Consider the following 23,421-nt stretch of genomic DNA (forward strand, 5'->3'; position numbering starts at 1 on the left):
CGGCTGATGCAGAAGCCATGGAGGGGTGCTGCTTACTGACTTGCTCCCCCTGACTTGCTCAACCTGCTTTCTTATAGAACCCAGGATCACCAGCCTAGGTATGGTACCACCCATAGTGATTGAGCCTTCCCATATCAATCATTAATCAAAAATATTCGCTACAGATTGCCTACAGGGCAATCCTATGGAAGCATTTGCTTAATTAAGATTCCTTCTTTCCAGATGACCGTAGCTTGAGTTGAGTTGACATAAAAACTAGCCAGTTCTAAGACCTAGCTCAAAGACTCAGAGAGTAACAAAGACTCTTCCAGAAACTGGAATAAACACCATTTGTTTTCTGGCAATGAATCTGGTTATAGCCCACACACACCCTGAGACTCAAAAAGCTGAATTAAACGTAATGGAGTGATTTGTAGAAAAAGGGAAGTTGCAGAGCAAGACGTGTATCAGACTGGTGGCCACTATTTATTTCTCTCATTCATGTCTATCATGAGGGAGCGGAAAAAAAAGTGAAGAAAAAGATATTCACAGCATTTAATTTGATGAGGAAATGTGTGACTGAGTTTAAGCTTACAAAGAAGCATACTTGACATTAACTGATTATTTTCTTAATGTGGCAACATATTGGCATTGAAACTTCAGCTGTTAAAGAACTCAGAACCATCAAGAAACCTGGTGCTTTGCACCTGGACAACACGAAAGGTATCATGAGGGCAATATTCCATATACTGGAGGCTCCATTTTGTGAAAACCCAAGTTCATTAAAAAGGAGGGAGCCTAAAGGAAACAGAAATGATGGTGAAGTGTCCCCTGATCTCCCAAAGTTGCCTAGAGAAGTTTTCCCCAGAGTCAGCTTGCAGAAACTGTTGGGACTATGGTCTAAGAGGCAGCAACTTATGCATCATCTATGGGCTACTGCTTCTTCAGGCATAAAAGATGCAAAATAAGAGAAGTCATGGACTTTTGCACTGTGGCTCCAAAGAGTTGTCGATGCTGGGCAATGTGAGCAGCGTTGTCATCCTAAAAGGAGGCACGGAAAGCCACTACATGAGACTATGAAGATGAGACCTAAACTACAATGTAGACTGCAGGTTGTTGGAGATGTTGAAACCGTGAGATGTCTGCCAGGACGCTGGAGATGCTGGGACCAGGCGATGTCTACCAAGAAAAGCTACAGGCCTACATAGGAGCTGGGTCAAGAAAGAGACTGTGTGTGCCACAGGAGGCAGAGCTAGAAGGATGGGGCTAACCCAAGTCCTTCAAAGCCAAGACAATACCATTACAGGTCTACCATGCCAGACATGGAACCGTGAGATTTGGTTTTTGGCGGTACAGGGTCTCATAACTAAGTGACTGCCTCAGATGAGACCTGAACTTTGGACTTTTAAACAGTGTAGGACCTTTTGAAGACTCTAGGGACTTCTGTGTTGTAGGAGGCTGCTGGTTTGTTCCCTGCTGCACAGCCTTGAAATAATCACACAGAAACCATATTATCTGCAATACTGTTTGGCCAATAGCTTAAGTGTATTTCTAACTAGCTCTTATATTCTAAACTAACCCATCTCCATTAATCTGTGTATCACCACAAGGCTGTGGTTTACCGGATAAAGTTCCAGTATCTGTCTCAGGTGGAGCTATATGGCTTCTCTCTGACTCCACCTTCTTTCTCCCAGAATTAAGTTTAGTTTTCTCTGCCTATCTCGACTCTTTTGCCCTATCACAGGTCAAGGAAGTTTATTAACTAATGGTATTCACAGCATACAGAGGGGAATTCTACATCACTTTTGCAATAGAGATTTAACCTCTAGCCATGGCTAAGAGGGCTCATGAAGACTAAGTTAGATTCCATAGCTTGAGATCATGTCTAGCCATGCCTTTGAAGGATTCTTTTGATTGGGATTAAGAGCTGCCCTCCATGCAAGGCCTCATCCCCTCAGTGTCCTGAACTGAAGAAAAAGGAGCAAGAGAACTCATCGTAAACACTCATTGCTCTCAGTGTCTGACAACAGATCCACCGTGATCAGCGACCACAAGCTCCCCTGCCATGACTTGTCCACCAAGATGGACTCTGAGGCAAAGCAAACCTTTCTTCCATTAAGTTGTCTTTCCTTAGATATCTTATCGCAGCTATAAGACATGTAACTGATACGAGGGTGCATTAATCTCCTTCATTTCTGTCTCAAATGTCTACCAAGAAGTAACATAAGGGAGGAAGGGCTTGTTTGGCTCACATTTTAAGAGGATAAATGCTATCATTGTAGTGGCAGGATCATGAGGCAGCTGGTCAAACTGCATCTTAGTTGGAAAGTTAAGAGTAGACAGGAAATGAAGCCAAACTCTGAAACCTCAAGGCCTGACCCCAGTGGCCTTCCAAAACAATACCCCCAGCTGGGGGCCAAGTCCTCAAACACAAGAATCTATGAAGGATTTTCTACATTCAAAGCACAGCATAGTATTTTTAACACTAAAGACACAATAGGGGCTAAGATGCCCACTGTTAGGCTATCAAGGCCACGAAGTGTAGGATAATTGTACAGTGACAAGGAACAAGCCACCAGCCCCCCAGAGTTCACTTTCAACAATGTTTACTGTTAGATGCATGGGTTTTCCTGAGATAAGGATTCTGCCCTCAAAGAAAGAAGCGGCAGGCATCTTGTATTCCTCTCTTAGAAAGTGCCTGTGGAGCCTGGCTGTCCTTTGCTTTATATCTAGTATCAAGAATGAGTACAATCATGTTTGTCTTTTGGGTCGGGGTTACCTCACTCAGGATGATTTTTTTATAGCTCCATCCATTTGCCTGCAAGTGTCAAGATTTTATTGTTTTTTTACTGCTGAGTAGTACTCCATTGTGTAAATATGCCACATTTTCTTTATCCATTCTTCAGTTGAGGGGTATCTAGGTTGTTTCCAGGTTCCGGCTATTTTGAATAATGCTGCTATAAACATGGTTGAGCAAATTTTCTTACAAATGGTTATGCAATCTTTGGGTATATGTCTAAGAGTGGTATTGTTGGGTCTAGATAGATTGATTCCCAATTTCTGAGAAACTGCCATACTGATTTCCAGAGAGGTTATACAAGTTTGCACTCCCACCAGCATTTGGAGGAGTGTTTTTCTTACTCCACAACTTATTCCCTATGGTGGGATATGTTGTTCAGCCTTGATACAGGGAAAAGGGGCTTGATCCTGCCTCAGCTTGGCATGCCATACTTTATTGACTCCCCAAGGGAACCCTTACCCCCTCTGAGGAGTGGATGGGAGTTGAATGGGGAGAAGGGTGAGAATGGAAGAAAAGGAAGGTGGGGAAACTGGGGTTAATATATAAAATTTTTAAAAAATTAAAGAAAAAAGAAGAAAGTGCTTGGCCAGGACCCCATTGCCTGGAACTTTACCTTCTTGTCCTTGGCAAATTCCGTCTTGTCTTTCCAACCTTTTCTCACTTCTTCCATGAAGCCCTCCCTGATTTGGTTTCTTCTTTTTCTCTCCCTAGTTCTCTGTGTTAACCTCTGTGTGTGTATCTGTGTGTGTGTGTGTGTGTGTGTGTGTGTGTGTGTGTCTGCCTCTGTCTGTCTGTTGCTGTCTCTCTCATTCTCTCTCTCTCTCTCTCTCTCTCTCTCTCTCTCTCTCTATATATATATATATATATATATATATATATATATATATATATATATATAAAATCTAGGCTCCTAACAAACCTACCAAAGAAAAGACAGTACTATTTATTTTCCCATTTTTTTAAATGGAAAATTTTTTAAATGGGAAAGAAAGAAAGAAGGAAGGAAGGAGGGAGGGAGGGAGGGAGGGAGGGAGGGAGGGAAGAAAAGAAGGAAGGAAGGAAGGAAAGAAGGAAGGAAAGAAAGAAAGAAAGAAAGAAAGAAAGAAAGGAAGGAAGGAAGGAAGGAAGGAAGGAAGGAAGGAAGGAAGGAAGGAAGAAAGGCAACAGCAGAGAAGCCAAACTTCTCTGGCCTTTGTGGATGATTAATGTTCTGGGTTTCTTCTTTTCTTTATTTTTTCAGACAAGGTGTTACAAGGACCAGAAACTGGCCAAGTAGATTAGGAGGGCTGACCAGCAACCCCCAGGGATACACCTGTAGCTACCTCTCCAGTGCTGGGATTACAAGGACATGCCACTGGAAATGACAGTTGTATGTGGGTCCTGGGAACTGGACTCAGATCCTCATGCTTGCAAGGCAAGCACTTTGCCTACTGACCCATCTCCATCGCCACAGTTCTCTTGGCAACTGCAGGGTGAGCGCCTGGCCTGGGTGGCCAACATGTTTTCTGCCAGCATAGCCACACCTCTTCATCTCCTGCTCATTCTCCCCTCAACCCAAGAGAAATAACATTTAAGAGTCCCAAGGACTTCAGGGGGATCCAGAGCTTGTAGTCAAGGAAAGAGCTTCAGCTTTGGTCCCAGGGGCTCCAGAAAACAGCCCAGCGCCGCACTCCTCTGCTCCGTCAAAGGCCTTCGGTCTCACAGCCCACACTCGGTCCCTCCCTGTGGCCCTGCTTCACTGTTGAATTAGCTTCAACAGTGGCCTTAGTGAAATTAGCTTTCACACTGACCTGCCCTCTTGAGAATCTACCCTTTAGAGATTCGCTCTATGCTGGACACAAAGGCTCTTTCTAGTTCACTGCTCTCTAGTTCTGCGTCAGGCCCAGAACTTGGCAATGCTGCCCGTCTCCAACCAATTCTAACTGCTTCTAACACATATTATGAAATATTTAAGAGGTGATACTATGATGGAAATAAGGATTTTGAGCTCCTGTGTGAGTTTTAGACCATTGCCTGATAACACGCCACAAACCTGGCAATATAAAACTGCCCTCATTTGCTAACTTATGCTCTGTGGGAGAGGTGCTAAGCCTCTGAGTTTTCTCTTCTCGCACTTAGATGAAAATATGGGCCTCATTTTCATCATTGACCTCAACCACTGCTTGGACCATCTCTGAGTCATTCAGGTTGATAGGTAGAATTCAGTTCTTTATTAATTTGGGACCAAATCCCCCACACCCTTGCCGGCTGTCAACAGAACAACTTCAGAGTATGGGGACCAGTCTAAGTTCCTCAGAACATGGCCCTCTTTATTTGCACGCCAGCCAAGAGATTTCTTCATGCTAAATTCTTCCCGTGTTTTTATTCTGAGTTAAAGGAAGAGCTCAAGGCATTTTTAAAGGACTCAGCTCACCTAGAATAATCTCCTCCTGTGACTTGACTTGACGTCAGCTAGGATAGAACCTTAACTACGTCTGCAGGATCCCTTCACAGTAGAAACACAGTCCACGTCCACTTGAATGACTGGGAAGTGGGTGAAAGCATCGCATATGTGGAGAATCCTTAGGGCCCTCTTGGAATTCTGCCTGGTACACTGTTCTCCCACCAGTCAGGTAGCAAAAGATAATTGTCTGCAAAGAGAGGTGCTAGGTATCTCTCCACCTCCATTTGTCTTCCTGGGTTATGTGATATTCTTACACAGGCATAAACCCCTTACTAATGTAAAGGTATTTACATTTTTCTAAGTCTGTTCTGATCCTATTTTCTGCATGTCTTTGTTGTCTTGGTGAAAGTCATCTGTGTTGGTCTGTGTACACTAAGCCCCGCTGGCTTTATGTTTACAGTACTCATTGCACTGCTCTCTCCCGATTTATTCATTCCCCTGCTGATGGTTATTTGGATTTAGACCTCTTTTAATTACAAGTGATACAGATGTGAACATTTCTATGGACACCTAGGAGAGTTGCTGGGTCATAGAGTGTACACATCTTCTCCTTTGCTGGAAGTCAAGAAATTGGTTTTCCAAGACATCATACCAATTTGTACACCCATGCCAGCTGCTGTTTACTAGCAATACACAAGACCATTTTATTGTATACTATGTGCCAGAAATTAACCTCTGTATGTATACTGTTGGGTTTCGTTTTCAGTGATCATTATTCTCGTGGCACATTACAGATGCAAAAGCTTAGAGAGGAAGGGCTGTCATTTAAAGTCACAAAGCTAGTGACAGAACTGCAATTCTTACCTCACAACCTGGATCCAGAGAGAATGACCTTGACCATTACCCAACAGTGGCCCCCTTCGCCTCTTTGAGAAGGAGCCAAGCTGCGGAAGTGGAGGGACCGAGACGGGGAAGCTCTGTTGCGTGCTCCTCCTACCTAGCGCGGCCTTTCTCAGCCAGGCATTCCTGGAACTCCACTTACTGGAAAATGGGACACGAAATCTTACAAGGCAATTCAATTATAAGTCTCTTCTCTACAGATGAGGCTGCTGACTGGAGCCATGGCCTACAAAGAGAGGCACAGGCTGCACTTGAAGATCTATCACTTGCCGGTGACTCTTGAGAGCATTCTTTTGCCTTTATTATCCCCGGTTTCTTTGTGTGTAAGATGGGATGCTGATAATGCGGACTAATGAATGGGGCAGTTGAGATAACTGAAAACTTCTCATACTGAGACTGGCCGATCACAGCCATTCAGCAAATGCTGGCTAATGTGTTGGGGAGATGCTGCAAGGGTTCATAGGTCAAGCTGCATTCAGTTTAGAAGCCAGTACCTTGAGGTCAGGATTTAGAAATGTACATGCATGGGTCTATTTACTTTCCAAGTCCCTCTTATTAAAAGCAGAGTAAGGTGAGATCTGAATTTGACTAACTCCCCTAAAGCCAGCCGTATGCTCAGTGCTGGAAGGGCTGTGATAAGTAAGGTTTGACCCTGACATTCAGGACCATTAGCTCCTGCCCTGCCCAAGCCTCTGTGACAGCACTTTGGGTGGCATGTTCTACCTTCAGGGCTGTACTTGTCTATTCCCTTGGGACTCTGATCCCTACTGAAAGTCTCACCTCAGAAGCAAAGCTCTCAGAATCTGCAAAATAAATGGGCCATGCTGTGTACCTCTCTTTTCTTTGTTTCAAATAGTCTGTTTTGGGGGAGGAAGGAGGCTCCCGAGTTTTACGACACACACATGGAGCTTGTAAGACTCACGAGATCCCTCCCAGAGTTAGGTAGCCAGGAAGCTGTTCTGGATGGAGGATGAAACCCACCAGCAGCAGCACCACCTTGCAAGCTGTGCAGAGAACTCCAGTGACGCAGCCCTGCTCAGCTGTCAATCACCATCATCACCCACATGGGGTGGGATTTCCACTGACACAGCTTTCTGAGTCACTCTTATAAGTGACCCCTCAGGAATGGGGGTAACCCAAATAAGATCATTGGCTCACAAAACTAGACTGGCGTGGGATCATTTCTTTGGTCTGGCTTTGGTGCCCAACCTTGAGTAAACGGGAATTTGTTGATGTCTCCCCAGCCCATTATCCTGCCCTCATTAAGGAACACTGTAAAAACTGAGAAATCAGATGAGCGAGGGAGACAAATCAGCTGAGATGACCTTTCAGAACAACCCTAAGCATGGAGATCAGTCCCAACATAACCAGGCTGCAGGATAAACCACAGGCTCATTACCATGCTTCACATTATATACACCATACAGACAAAAAGAGGCAAGATGTGAGAAGTCCCAGAAGTTAGGAACACGCTCAGCCCAAACCCACCATGGGTTTAGGAGTCAACTTGTTCTTAACAATACTAGCGCTATGAGTCAAAGTGAGACAGAAAGGTTGGAATGGCCTGTACCTGATGAGGAGGCGACGGCAGCGAAGAGCACAGTTGCACACCTCAGTCATGGGGATGACGGAAGAGGCCACACTCCACTGGAGCCATCGGATGGTCTGCAAACAGTCAGGAGTCATTAGAGACGCGTACCACTGATGTAGGAAGATGGAAGGAGATGGGATTGGGGAGATAGGAGGTAAAGACAGAGGTGGGAATGGAAAGGGAATGAAAGGAAGAGGAGAAACAAGAAAACGAGGAGCTGGCTACTGGGGAGAGAGATGAAGAAAAGGAGGTCCTGCTTTGTCGAAGCAAGCCTTGGGCTCCCTCCCTCTCATGGAGGGATTATGGTGTGGTGTTAAGAAGACTTTCAATGGTTACAAACAGAGAATTGAAGTTGCTGCTCTCAGGGTTTCTGCCTGAGAACTTCTACTGGGGTTGGGCTGAGACACTATGGAGCTGGCCTTCTGGATGCAGGCTGCTGCCTTCGAATCTGACCTGGAAGGAGTAACTCCAAGTGACAAGCTACCCTGGGGCTCAAGCCTGTAGCTAGAACAGCAGATGGCCCTGGTTCCCAACTGTTTCTTTTTGCCTCTGTCACAGTCTGGCTCTGGGTGACTCACTTCCCAGCGCAATGCAGTTTCCCATCTGCAACGTACAGTGACAGTCCTGACCCTAAGCATCACAAGGCGAGGGGGAGGGAAGTCTGGAGGAGCAGATGCAGCCTCGTGGCTTCAGAAAGTCAGTGCTGGGGCTGAGTCCACAGTTCGGTGGGTAAGTCACTTGCTGTCCAAGCATGAAGACCACAGACACATCCCAGCACCCACATAAATGTGGGGGTCTGTTTTGCACATGTAACTCCAGAGCTCTATAAGAAGAAGAAAGTCTCTGGAGCGATCTGAATCAACTAAAGAACTGGATCCATGAGTTCTGGGCTCAGGGAGACATTTTGCATCACAATATAACATAGAGAGCAATTGAGGAAGACACTCAAGGTTAACCTCTGGCCTCAATACACATGTGCATACATGTGTACATGCACCTGCATACACATGCATGTGCCCACACACATGCAAACATGCACATAAGCAATGCACATGTGCAAAATAGAGATAATGTAAAAATAAGAATAAAGAAGTAAGCACCAAGGAGAAGTGGGCCACAGACAGTTCTTTGATGAAGGATTTGCCTCTATGTTGGGTGTGATTGTGTCCCAGCTCTACTCAAATCCTGACTTCTCTGCAGAACCAGGCTCCAGAAAATGCCAAGCCAAAGCAAAGGGTCAAAGAGTTTAGGAACATGCTCCCTTATAACAGCCTCCTGGCACATGATTCAAATAAATGGCTCAACAAATAGAAAATGAACAGATTGTCACCCTTTGTGGGTCTTTGTCAAATGATCAAATCTATAAAATATTGGTAATGTTTATTGAAATTGTGTGATATGTGTACATCTTTGAAAAATTAGAACCCTTAAAAATGGTGGTAAAAGTGACCAATAAATAACTGCTAATAGTCTGGTCTGTTTCCTTCCAATCTCTCTGTATGTAAATAAGATCATGGGATCACATTACATGAACCCAATTTCGCATCATATCTTTGGAACTTCGTGCTGGGCTGTAGGTATTTCCTGAGGTCATTAAGTATTCTTCGGAAACATGATTTATATGTGCTTCATAAAATTCCCTCATATGCTCATAATGTAATTTGTTTAACCTTCACATATCTGGGGACATTTATGTAGGCTGTATCCTATTTTTTTCCTTATAAATCACAGTGTACTTGGGATTTTTGTATGAATATATGATTATTTTATTAGGTTAGATTCCTAGAAGTGAAATTACCAGGTAAAATTGGCAGGCTTTCAGTAGCAAATAGCAGAAAATTTAACTCAAACAAGGATGGCATCACCACAGTCAGGGCTGTGATGTGTTAGGTATATCCAGTGGGAGGGGCACATTTCTGTTTCCTAATTCCAAGGAAATACTTCAGAATTCACTGCAATTGAACATTAGGTTTTCCCTCTACCTGCACACAAAACAAACACTACAGGCAGAGGCTCCAAATGTTTGAACTGTCTTAAGGCAATCAGGGGAATTCTGGAACAGTGTCAACTGGCCCAATTCCTGTGATCTGTATGAGAAGCAATGGTATAAAAAAAAAAACATGAATAGTATGAAGGAGCAAAATCAGAAATAAAGACTAATGTCAATAAATATTTATTGAATAAGTGAACTTTCTAAGGACATGACACAAACCCTCAAATCCCTCCCCATGCAGGTTGCGGCAGTGTCTTGTCAGTGACTTGTGAGAACATCAGACTGTTCCCTCACCAGCATTTGTGATTCCTTTTTAAACACACTTGCCTTTCTTAGCCAATTTCAGTATTGTTTATCTTTTCCTGCACATTTGTGAGTGCAGTGGTGATGATGTGTTTGTGTACATGCAAGTGCATGCCTCTGTGCACACGTGACAGAGAACAGCTTCGTGTGTCGGTTCTACACGCTCACCCTTATCTGAGAGAGGGTCTTTTGCTCACTGTTGAGCACACAAGGTTAGTTGGCAGGCAAACTTCCTGGGTTCTGACCGTCTTTGTCTCTCATGTCCTGCAGTAGTGCTGGGATTATAGATTCCCACCATAATGGCCAGCTTCACATGACTTTGAGGATCTGAACTCAGGACCCCACACTTGTCAAACCATTTCCCCAGCCCCCCAATTCCAATGTGCTGGGTCCACATAAATATTACATCCTGATTTAAGTTTCTGCTCCCTTAGTTATTGCTGCTCACTGCCATTTAGGATGTCTGTGCTTTGGATGCTAAATATGGATTAGAAATATCCCAAAGTATTCCAAACCTCAGGTTAATCTGTTCAGGCTGACCACTGAGAAACAGAGTTTAGTGCTAACTTGGGGTGTTGTCAATGAAGAGTCTAGATTTCCATTTTACCCATAACTGAATGTTTCTTCAGTAAGGGTGCCTCATATCCCCTGTGCCTCCAGAAATGCAGTTCTCCCCTAGACCCAGCACTATTCCATTTTGGCATCATTAGGATTTTGGATGTGATCTGGGACTCCAAGTATGAGAATCTGGAATGTCTAACTAAACATTAGGCCCATGTCGTCATTCATAATATTATACCTTGCTTAGCTAGGACGGGAGAACTGTTACTGAGCTGTTAGTTACCCTGGAGTTCTGTACTATGGGATAATGGTCTTGTACCCTTTAAAGATTTGTCATTTGTGTTGGCTTAGCAAAATGCTGATTGACCAGTAGCCAGACAGGAATTATAGGTAAGACAACAAGATTAGGAGAATTCTGGGAAGAGGAAAGGCTCAGTCTGCAGTCACAAGCCAGATACAGAGGGCGTAAGATGAGAATGCCTCACTGAGTAAGGTACAAAGTCACATGGCTAAACATAGAAAAGAATTATGGGCTAATTTAAGTTGAAGAGCTAGTTAATAATAAACCTGAGCTAATAGGCCAAATAGTTTATAATTAATATAAACTTCTGTGTGTTTTGTTGAGACTGAATGGCTGCAGGACAGGGCAGGATAGATGCTTCTGTCTTCAGTTCTGAGAATCTCTACTGCACTCTTCTGTGGAGACTGAAAGTGCCATCCCAGAATTCCATCATAACGTCTCATTACAGGTTCCAAGACTGGACCATTGCTTACAGTGGCATTTGATGGCTTACAGGCCCAGATATCCATCCAAGTCAGTCCTTCTCAAACTGACCCTCCAAGTGCACTTTGTTTGCATTCTTCTGCCTCTCTAAGTCCACTACTGACATTCACTCTGCTTTATTACCACGGCTGACCTCAAGCTACCATGGACACTGCAGTCTCTTCCTCCACCATAAACTACTGATCTCGTTCATAAGTTTCTGCCCTTTAGTTTCATCCTTCCTAGAGGTTGGCATTAAGAAGGAGGTTTTTAAAAATGTCCTGCAAAGGTAGAAAGGGATCTGGGAAGATGGTGAATATACATTTGGTGAACAAGGACAAGGGTCTGAGCTCTGATCCACACAAAAAGTATACAAACTTGCAGCACCAGGACTGTGAGAGACAGAAACTAAAGGATCCCCGGGGCTTGCTGTCCATCCTGTCTAACTGAAATGGTAAGTCGTAAATTCAGAGAATCACCCTATATAAAAGTAACAAGGCAGAGCAATATAACAAGACACACAATACCCTTCTTGACCCTCCATGTTCAGTAATAAGCATGCCCCTGCCCATACACATGTGAATATACTGTACATATAAGAGAGAGAGAGAAGGAGAGAGAAGGAGGAGAAGAAGAAGAGGAAGAAGAACAAGAAGAACAAGAACAAGAAGAACAAGAAGAAAAAGAAACAGATTCAACATTACCTTTTATCTTTTAGAAAAGACTCTAGTTATATTATCAGGAAATAAAATACATATTGGTTCTGGTATTAATTAATTTCTTATTGAATTCAGACCCACATTGTCTAGTCTTTCAAACAGGAAAGGGAACTGCATCGCTCCTTTGCTAGGTAGGTCCCCCAGAATACCAATTCAATGTGCTGGTCCATGGAGTAGCTCCTTAATGGGGAGCAGAACTTCAGAATTTCCTTAGGAGAATGGGGATGGATATTTTTGGAAGTGTCTTCATGGCACACAGAGATAATGCTCTAATAAGAATTGCAATTTTTGAATTTGGGATCCAAAAATCATTTTCTGATCTGAAAACTTGGATGTGAAACTCATCAACTCATCACTAAAGAAATGAGTGAAAGAATTAAGTGAAAATGGCAAGGGTAAAGAATATCTAAAGGGCATACAGGAGAAGAGGAATCAGACAGGGAATAGGAAATGAGCAACCCAAGGGATAAGAGCAAAATTCAGCCAAGGGTGGAGGCCAGGGCCAAGGAAAGAGGATGCCATGATGTGGAGAAGAGCCAGGGGGTTCACTTGTAAAGGGGGTGAGAACAAGGGGGATAAGAACACAGGGGTGAGAACAAGGGGGTAAGAACAAAAGAGTGAGAATAAAGGGGTGAGAACAAGGGGGTGAGAACAAGGAGGTGAGAACAAGGGAGTGAGAACAAGGGGGAATAAGAACATGGGGGTGAGAACAAGGAGGTGAGAACAAGGGAGTGAGACCAAGGGGATGAGAACAAAGGGGTGAGAACAAGGGAGTGAAAACAAGGGGGTAAGAACAAGGATGTGAGAACAATGGGGTGAGAACATGAGAGGAAGAACAAGGGAGTGAAAACAGGAGGGTGAGAGCAAGAGCAAAAATGATCTAGAGTCTTCAACATGACAGAGATGCAAACTTGTCACAGCCTTTTCCCACCGCATCTCAGATAAAAGAAGTAGACCTTCTTAATGGTGGATCCAACCTTTGCCTTCCTCTTTCCCATGGAACCAATTAACGAGGCAAGAAAAGTGTTCATCTCACAATGGTGTGGGAAGTCCTTCTGTATGTGTGTTGTTTTTATTGGTTAATGAATAAAGAATCTGCCTTTGGGGCTGGCTCAGATGGCTGAGATGGCTCAGAGGTTAAGAGCACTGCTGCTCTTCCAAAGGTCCTGAGTTCAATTACCAGCAACCACATGGTGGCTCACAACCATCTGTAATGAGATTTGGTTCCCACTTCTGGCCCTGTATAGTTAATAAATAAATAAATAAATCTTAAAAACAAAACAAAAAAAAATCTGCCTTTGCCTGTGATAGGGTAGAGTACAGGTAGGCAAGGAAAATTAAACTGAATGCTGGGGAAAAAAGAAGGTGGAGTCAGGGAGAAACCGTGTAGCTCCATCAGAGACAGACACCAGACAGAACCTTGCTGGCAAGCCACAGTCATGTAGCAATACACAGACTAAAAGAAATGGGTTAAATTACGATGTAAGAGCTAGCCAATAAGAAGCTAGAGCTAATAGGCCAAGCAGTGATTTAATTAATACAATTTCTGTGTGGTTGTTTCTAGTCTGGGCAGCAAGAAATGAAAAAGTAGGCTCCTACAAAAACAACCCAAGTGTGATGGGAAAGAAAGAAAGGTATTCTTCTTTTCTTCAAAGAAAAAAGTGAAAAATTTTCAAAGTGAAAATTTTATTTCCCGTTCTGTACTCAGAGCCCTCAACATATTACTCTTTTATTTCTACTTAGGGGACAGGTAGACCCAGGCTGATGTCTCTGTTACCTCCTCCACCCAGTCCTCACTATTTCCTTCCATATTACTTCTTCAAAACTCCATTGTTTTCAAACTCACTAGGAGTGGCCATCCCCAGGCACACTAAGAAGACGCAAGCAGGGTCAGGAAAATAATTCCAGTCTCTGGAAGGGGCAGGAAATGAACGTTGTGATGAGGAAGTACTGGCTGAGCTGCCCTGGCTGTCTGTCTGGCAAGAGACAAAAGTGTTAATTGTAGCAGTCATCCCCTGCTAGGCCACTGCAGTGTGAACATGAATGACATCCAGACCTGCTGAGACGCTGGTCTCAGGGTCCCAGTCTCCAGGAAAGAGAAATCAAGTTTGGGGGAGACCCCTGGAAGCCAACTACTGTGGAGATCAGCTGGGCTTGGAGCTGCCTGGCGCTAAGCTAATGTGAGGGCAAAGAAAAACTGTGGAGAGGTCCTCTGAGCAACTGGGAAGCCTGCCTTTTCACTGAGGAAGCTTCTTGTGGCCCTTGGGGCTTCCTCGAGTTCCCTGAATCACGATCCTAAGAGTTCATCTCTTAACATCAGATTCAATCGTAAAACATTATTAGATGGAGTATTGAAACCACCCCCCCACCCCCCACCCCCCACCCCCGGTCTGTAAGCTAGCTAGTTACAGGATCGTCTCTTGCCTTCATTGTCATGGTAACCAGCCTGTAGCTTGAAACTAAGCCTGGCGAGGTTCCCAAGCATCTGGTAGGCAGAGGACATTTAAATCTGTATGTAACTGGTTTACACACTCAGAACTCAGCAGGGTATATGCATAAAATAATTGTATTTTTTCCAGCTTCTGCGTCTATCTTCGCTCTGTAGAGCCTCCCTTTCCTAAGACAACACAATCCCTTAATAATAACTTGGGCAGGTCCCATAGCTTGCCTCTTAAAGCACAGCTCAGGATAAGTCAATCTTCAGTGAACTTAAATTGCATCCTCCCTGCTCCCTCCCTTCTATACAGCTGTGAGCTTTAGGTCAGCCTCCTTGGGGTTGCTACAGCAATGCTCAAAAATACGGTGGCTTTGGACATCTGAAGTGTATTGTCTCAGGGTTCTGCAGCCTCAGAGTAAAAATCAAGGCATGGGAAGAGCTATAAATCTTCATGAAGTCCTAGGGAAGGGTGCCTCTTCCCTCTTCCAACTTCTATTGACCCTGGAAATACCTTGCTTACGAAAGCATAACTCCAGTCTTCAGTCGGTGCTCCAAATCTTTCCTCTGGTGTCTATTATCCAACATTCCTTTTTCATAGCATAAGGATGTAGTCCTGCTAAACAAGAAACTACTCCAAAATGACCTTAATTTTGACATAATTGTTTCTGCAAGGTTCTATTTCAGAATACAGTGATGCTATTCTGAGGTGCTTAGATCACACCTTTAACACAGTTTTTGAGAGGTTATACTTCAGGCCTTCTGAAGCTAGGATTAGAAAGTGAGCCTGGGTTCTAGGCAATCTCCTGGGCCATAGTCGTGGATCCTCCAGGGAGAATGGTGTGAGAAGAACAAAGGCAGGGAGAGATGGCTGGCCACTTTGTGGTATTTCTCTAGCTTATTACAGACTGGCCATGGAAGCCTCCACTCTTCCCTGTTCTTCCAGTTTCTCCCTGGGACACATGGATAAGTTCTTCTGCCCCATGGGTGTCTCTGCAGCAGAACCCTGGGTGTGAACAGTTGGTTTGCCCAGCTCAGGTTCTCAGACATCAACAATACCAAGGTTCCCAGTCTCTTGCTTCAGGTGTCTGTCACTTTGGAGGCTTTGTTTCCCAGATACTAATTTCCAAAGCAGTAGCAAACTTGGACTTTACCCCAGTGTGTGTGTGTGTGTGTGTGTGTGTGTGTATGTGTGTGTGTGTGTGTGTGTGTGTGTGTGTGTGTGTGTAAAACTGAAGTAAAACAGATAAGCCAAAGCAGATTTAATAACTTGGCCAAGATAGGAGGCTTAATAAGTTGATATCAACTCAGAATTATTTATTTATTTATTTATTTATTTATTTATTTATTTATTTATTTTGGTTTTTCGGCACCGGGTTTTGCTGTAGCTTTGGAGGCTGTCCTGGAACTAGCTCTGTCGACCAGGCTGGACTCCAACTTACAGAGATCTGCCTGTCTCTGCCTCCCAAGTGCTGGGATTAATGGTGTGCGCCACCACCGCCAGGCCTCAACTCAGAATTATTGCCAATGTCTATAGGTCAAACTGTACTTTACTTCGCTTTTCTAGGGCTAGTGATAGATTTTAGTTATCTGGTGTGCTATAATCCTGTGGCTCAAACTCAGAATCTTGCACACGCTAGTCAAGTGATCCACAACCCAAGCATCCTAGCCTCTGTCCGCCCTTCTAGTGAAACAGAGTCTTGCTATGTAGCCTAGATTGGTCTTGAACTTACAACGCTACCACCTTTGCACCCTAAATGTTGTGATTACAAGCATGCACCTGGTAAGTGATTTGATTTGAACACCATTTTCATGAATGAAGCACCGCCCAGGAGACAACTAAGGGAAGAATGGTCACATTTTCAGATTATAGATGAACATAAGCAAAGAGATGATACATAACAATTATACTACCTTTTTTTGATAGCATCCTAAATGGTAAACCCTTTGCTGAATGCTTTTACATACAGTCTAGATTTTCTCTGACCTATGAGATAACTACTCCCCTTTGACGACATCCTAAGTAAAGCTGTGCTTTCCTATACACTGTCTACATTTTCTCTGGCAGAGTAGTTCCAGAGGCTGAGAACTGCTGCCCCTGTCTTAGAGGAAGCTCCTTAGAGTAGTTTCAAGCCTAGGCCCGGGATGAAGCTACCAGCCTCATTCCTAGAGCTCACAGCTGGCCATTCGGGTCATCTTCTTCCCCATATCCTGCTGACCTAGAGGGATCTCCTGCATCATATTCCTCGAAATCCACCCACCCCCCGCACCACCCATGCGAGGACACCTTAAGCACACAGAGCATTCAAAGCAGCCATGAGTGTCCGCATCGGCCTTCGTCTCTCTGCTGCTGGCCTCTGAGGAATTAGCGAGTTTGCATCCACCTGGACTGAGGTGAGTTGTGGTTCTGCTGGTGAGCGCTGAGCTCCAAGTGGGATTCATCAATATTTCAGGTTTAAATGAGGATGCAGAGGTCAGGGAATAAAAACAAGCCCATATCAAGATGAGCGGGCGTGCGGGGGGGAGGGACTCTTCTTAATAGAACAAAGAGCCGAGGTGGGGGGAGCTATCACATTAATTCTTTTTACTTCTTACAGGTCAACTTGAGCTACTCGGGCTAAGAAGAAAATCTATGAGATATGACAAAATTCATGTGCAATTAGGACTATCTCTGGCAGTATTTTTGTTGTGTTCAAAGCAACGCTGAATATAAAATTGAGGACGGAAAAGGAAAAGGAACGGGAGCAGGAAGCTGACAGAAGGGAAGAGGGGAAAATAACATCCTCTTGGAGTGAAGCAGGGGGAGAGAGAGCGCGCGCATGCCTAAAGGTCCCTCTGGTGTTTTTTTCAACAGAGCATTGCCCATCAAGTGAAGACAACCATTGTCCAAGGCTCCAACGGTGCTTATAGTAAATGTCTGGCCACAGTAGGAGGTTATTTATAAATGGATGAAACCACATGGTAGCACACAAGGCTGGAGAGAAACACGGTGAACTCAGGTCTGTTTCCTGTTTTGCTGCCGCCATTGGGTGAAACAGATATCCTGCAGTTCAAAACAAGCAATGATGCTGTGCACTGTGATGAGTGAGAAAAAGGAGGCAAGTGTCTCCTGAGAGCGGAAAGACAGTTGGCATGGTTACAAGAAACACACACACACATACACACACTCTGTGGACACACGCACACACACATGCACACACACTTCCCATATATATCCGTTGTTCATTGCTTGTGACACCTTGGTCTCAGGCACTCTTGAGTCAATGTCCATTGGACACCATATGGCATCCTTTCCCAAGGGGATGCAGAGTGTGAAATGAACTGGATTTGTGCCTTCAGCGTGATCAATAGTTGGTTAGTATCTAACTCCCAGAAAGAGAAGATTTGCTCACATACAGGCATTAAACAAAGACATTGGCTATAGAGCCAGTGCATCCAGTGGGGAGATCCCAGGAAGGGTTGCCTTATTCTTTCAAGCACTTCTAGCACCCAGCCGCTCTCATCTTTTTGGCAATTATAGTCCAGTACCTGTCAGTCTCACTGCGAGTAAATGATTCCTTACATCCGATCTCAGCTGCTCTTAGCAGCGTTCAGATACACAGCCTAACGGGCGTTCGCGGAGGGGAAGGTTGTCTCATAAGCCACTCCCTCCGCTTTTCCATCTACTCTCCCATCTCTTGATTAGCTTTATAACCAGGTGCTGGGAAATCCTTCCCAGATCACAGAAGCTCCACTGTCCTAAGGCCTCCATCAGTTTGTCTGTAGGTTTAAACAAATATGGAATACTTAAATGTGCACTGGATCTTGTTCTTGGCCCTCTGGAGAGACACTCCCAACCAACATTGAATCACAACACTACAGAAACATCGAGGCACAAGAGTCCTGGGGCTGACTAAACGCACCAGCGGTGCTCAGCCTTACACACCAGAGCTAGTGGCGCTGGTGTGCAGCACAGGTGTTGGCGGGTTGGAAGTGACAATGTCGCCTTCCAGGTAAGATGCCCTGCCCTCACCCTCAGGCCACTTCCTGCAACTGCAAGTCAGTAAACACTAAATAATCATTTGCCCTTGTAAAGGGGGAATCATCTATAAGCTTCCATATTTCTAAACTTTTTAGTAATAAAATAAGGAACTTCTGTGTTTATCTGTAAAAATACCTCTCTTGAAAAGCACTACAACTTAAATCCCTTTAGCTGATCTGATTTCTCGCCAAGTTGGGGGGATTTGTATGATTTATGTAGTTTGATTATTTAGTTTTTTATCAGAAAAATCACAGGAGTAGAAAGTTCACTGCCTGACTGCATGCTCCAAGCCCTTTCTTTTTTTCTCTTCTTTCCTTTTATTACATGTGCATAACTGTTTTGCTTGCATGTTTGCGTGCAATCATCTGTGTGCCTAGTGTGGGTACAGACCAGAAGAGGGTATCCGATCCCCTGGAACTAGAGTTACAGATGGTTTGAGCAGTCATGTGGGTCCTGGGAACTGAACCCAGGTCCTCTGCAAGAGCAGTCAATGCCAGAGACATCTCTCCAGGCCTCCCAATGGCCCCCACTCAATTATTCCATCTTTGAGACCTGGGAAACAGCCTTCAGCCCACTGTTGAATAAAGGCCCAACTCTGCACAGATTTAATCTTCCTCACCAGCATTATTCTCAATAGCTCAGTTTTCTATTTGCCTACCCTACCTGCTCTCCCTGGCGCATCCCCCTCCATCTCTCCTGTTCTGCCTCAGTACCTTTGCCTGTGTGTTTTCCTCTCTTCCTCTCTGACAATGCCTTCTGTCATCACCATCCTCTGAGCTAAGCTCACATCCTTCTAAGCCAAAACAGTCCTGTGTCTTCAGAGAAGCCTTCCCAGCCCACCTTTTGTGAACCCCTAAAGTTATCCTTCTCTATGTTCTTCATCATATCATTAATCTTAATGCCTCATGACGCCACCAACATTATTTCTCATAATGTTATTTAATTCTCCACTCATTTTGTCATGTATCTACAACTGATCATAAATTTGACTAGGATAAATGTTCTGTCTTATAACTCTTTGAATCCCCCAAAGTAGGTAGTGTTGTGTCTAATGTTCAGGAGGCATTCAATAAATATGTTTTTATTCTTCCCCATCTTTTAAAGTCCAGTTAAATTCTCCCTCACTCATCTACCGTCCCTTAAGGCAGCAGCATCAATGTACCTTTCCTATGTCCATGTTCAGTTATAATGTGTGTCCTGCTCGATAAGCACATTAAAGGCTATAATCGTACATACGGCTTTTGTGTAGAAAACATCTTCATCCAACTAAATATTCTCTTTCATAAGAATAGAGCTCCGTGCTCTGGTTAGTTTGTCAGCATGATACAATTCAGCCTTATCTTGGAAAGGGAACCTCAACTGAAGAGTTGCCTCTATCAGATCCGGCTGGAGTCAAGTCTGTGGGGCATTTCCTTGAACAAGATTGACGTAGAAAAATTCAGCTTACAATGGGCAGTGCTACCGCTGGGTAGGGAGTCCTGGGTGGAATCAGAAAGCCAACTGAGCAAATCATAGGGAACAATCCAGTAAGCAGTACTCCTCAATGGTCTTCTTGCCACTAGATTCCTGCCCTGAGCCCCTACTCTGGCTTCCCTGGATGGTGGACTATTACCAGGAAGTGCAAAGTGAGAAAACTCTTTCCTCTCTAAGAGGCTTTTGGTCATTGTTTTATCATAGAGAAGCAAATGAGGACACCCTAGCTAGGAACTTTTCTAGGCCACGTTTCCAATACCATCTATCTAAAGTCATTTTCAAACTCCAGTGAGGTATAGTCTATCAGGGTAGGAATTAAACAAGGCACCCCAATAAGGGTTGAATTGGATATGAAATTCATATCCAATGTCCTCACATTGGATATAAATGTCCTCACAGCTTGCTATATTTAATTGATAAGCAGGGATCAACAACATAACATACAATTTGTGTGACTGTGTTTCTACTATGCTGAAGACATATCAAGTCTCTTGCTGGGATGTACTTGACAAGCTAGGAACAGACCAGAACAAAAAAACCAAAAAACCACACATCAGTAAAATGCCCTGTGAGAGCTTCTCACTCAAGCTGTGGTTGGCTTGGAAAACCTGTCTGCTGCTGAGAATTGCTTCTGCGGACACGTGTGTTCCCACAGAGGCTGCGATGACTAATCTGAAATAATACCTCGTCCCCAACTCCTCTGCATTTTATCTGATAATAGGCTTGTTTGTTCATTGCTTCATGGCTACATACTCTGCAAGCACTGATTGTACAAAGGTGATGCAGTGCCAGCAGCCTTTGTCCCGCAGAAATGGAACAGTTCAACAACTGGTCACAAGAGAACAGTGCCAAGATGTGCAAAACCAAACATATTTTGACCAGGGGTTTGTGTCTTACTCTGTTCAGGGGCTATGACAAAACAACACAAACTGGGCACCTTACAAGCAACAGGAACTTCATTTTTACAGTTTTAGAAGCTGGAAAGTCCAAAGTCCAGGAAGTCAATGTCTAATGAAGGTCTGATTTGTAAATGGAGTCTTGTTGCTTTGTGTTCCTGTGGTAGCAAAGAGAAATAGACTCCTTTTTGTTATTGTTGTTGACTTTTAATAAGGGCGCTAATTCTATCCATGGAAGCTCTGTTCTCATGGCCTAATTGCCTCCTGAAATCCCCATAATTTGTCCCAGTCACACCGGAGATTAAGTTTCAGCATATGAATTGGCAGGAGGTATGATACACCACCAACTTTCAGACCAAAGAAAGCAGAAAGGTATGGATTCCCAAGAATGTGTGCATAAGCTTGGACTCAAAGGATGAGTGGAATCAGACAATGGAAGTGCTAGGCAAAAGAACTGCTTGTGTGAAGGTCCTGGGGTTGATCTGGAGACCTGAGGGTGGGGCAGCATATCTAGGACATAGTGAATGAAAGTGATTTGTGTAGAATGGACACTGAAGACATCAGAGATGTAATGATGTCTAATCCTGGCTGGAGGCCAGACTCCCAAGCTATGCTCTAGGTTCATTTGGTAATATAGCAGTTAGACAGCAAAAGGACACTGGCCTGTACCACAGAGGCAGCGTTTGTACCGCAGGTGTGCCACTAGACAGCTGCGTGGCCCTTTCTGCTGTCTGTAGGGATTCATTTACTCATTCATCCATCCATCCATCTCTCCATTCAATTGAACAACTACTTGGCAGGTATCTGAGGGTTTCTTTTGTTGTGAAAAGACATCATGACCACAACTCTTATAAAGGAAAACATTCAACTGAGTGGCTTACAGTTCAGAGGTTTAATCCATTATCAGCATGGTGGGAAATGTGGAGGCATGCTGGGAGTCATGATGCTGGAGATGAAGCTACGATTTCTAGATCTTGGCTTGCAGGCAACAGGAAGTGGTCTGGGACACTGAGCAGTATCTTGAGCATATACGACATCTCAAACCCACCTCCACAGTGACACTCTTTCTCCAACAAGACCTCACATACTCCTACAGAGCCACACATCCTAACAGAGCCACTCCCTGTAGAGGCCACTTTCTTTCAAACCACCATACCAGGCATCTGTGCTATACTAAGGCATATTCTAAAGGGAAGCAGTGAGAAAGCTGAAGGGTAAAACCTCTGTCCTCCAAGAGTGCACATTCTAGTGGGAACTGACCAACTATATAATCACAACTTCCTCTCCTCATAGCCGTTTTCTCTGTCTGTCTATCTATCTGTCTGTCTGTCTGTCTGTCTGTCTGTCTCAGAGGACAGTTAAAAATAGAGTCTCAGAGACTCTATGGAAGATTTACGTGTGTCTGAATGAAACAAAAGGAACCCTGCAAGGCAAAAGTTGCCAGGAAAAGGAATCAAGAGGGATACTGAGTTAAGGTCTAACCGACGACCTTCTCTCATCATTATCCAAGGTCTGGACACCATACCCGTGGTTTATGGTGTTAACTTACTAACTCCCTGGGATGATCCTATGACACAGACATGAGTTCCCTTCGGTGTAGCGTGCACAGTGTCTCATGCCATCTCCCTGGCCTATGTTCAGTAGTTCCTGTGATGACTTTAGATTAGTGCAGCAAATGGGGAAACTGATTCTTAGCTACCATTGGGTACAGGCCCTGGTAAGTGTCTTTTTTAGTCCTCCATGTCCTAACAACAGTAGACTTTTATATGCATCATGAGCAAAATTGGGGTCCATTTAAGGGTTCTTCACTATAGGAAGAAAGTCATAACTAATATGAAATCATGTCTAAGTGTTAAATTGCTTGTGCTTTTTGGGGTGAGGCAGGAATGAGGCGAGGGCAGGGGAAGTTGCCTTGTTTCTTGAGCCCCTAATGACTTCACGTTCAAAGGAGTTGGGGTAAGGCAATGCAGAGGCAAAGATGGCTAAACAGGAGGAGCGGAGATACTAGAAGTATCTGACGGGGAAGCTTCAGCCAGAAAGCAGCATCATGTGTACAAGCATGATGAGGTGTTGGTGTATCAGGGTCAAGGAAAGAGAGTTCAGGAGCACCTGGGACTCTTCACCATGGAGGTCTGTGTCCCAGGACCATCTTCCAAGACCTGTGCAGTCTCGATCTGACTTTATGATCTGTGCAGCATGGGTAGATTCCCTGGGAGTAAGGAATTCCCTGGGGTGTTTATTTCTACTGGATGGGTTAGAAAAACACCAGCCTGCCCAGAGAAGTCAAACAAAGACATCTGTCTCCATGTTGGTGTGGAAGCTGTGGTTCTCAGCCTCCCCCGTTCATCTGGGAGCAAACTGCTGAGATCATTCCATTTCCAAAAGAGAGGCTTTTCCTCCACTCCGGTGTGCTGTGTCCTTGGCCAGCCCCTCCCAACATCCTAGCCTTGACTTCTTCTATGTTTTCCCCACCACCTAAAGCACTACAAGCAACAGAAAAGGGCATAAAGTAAACGAGCAAATAGCTTTATGAGAAAACTTTGGGAGCTAAGCTGAACCCCTATAGTATACGGTGAAAACACAGGAAGCTTAGCTCTGCAATAAG

The sequence above is a fragment of the Myodes glareolus genome, chromosome 3 (assembly GCF_982192425.1).
Source record: "Myodes glareolus chromosome 3, mMyoGla1.1, whole genome shotgun sequence".
In the NCBI taxonomy this organism is placed as follows: Eukaryota; Metazoa; Chordata; class Mammalia; order Rodentia; family Cricetidae; genus Myodes; species Myodes glareolus.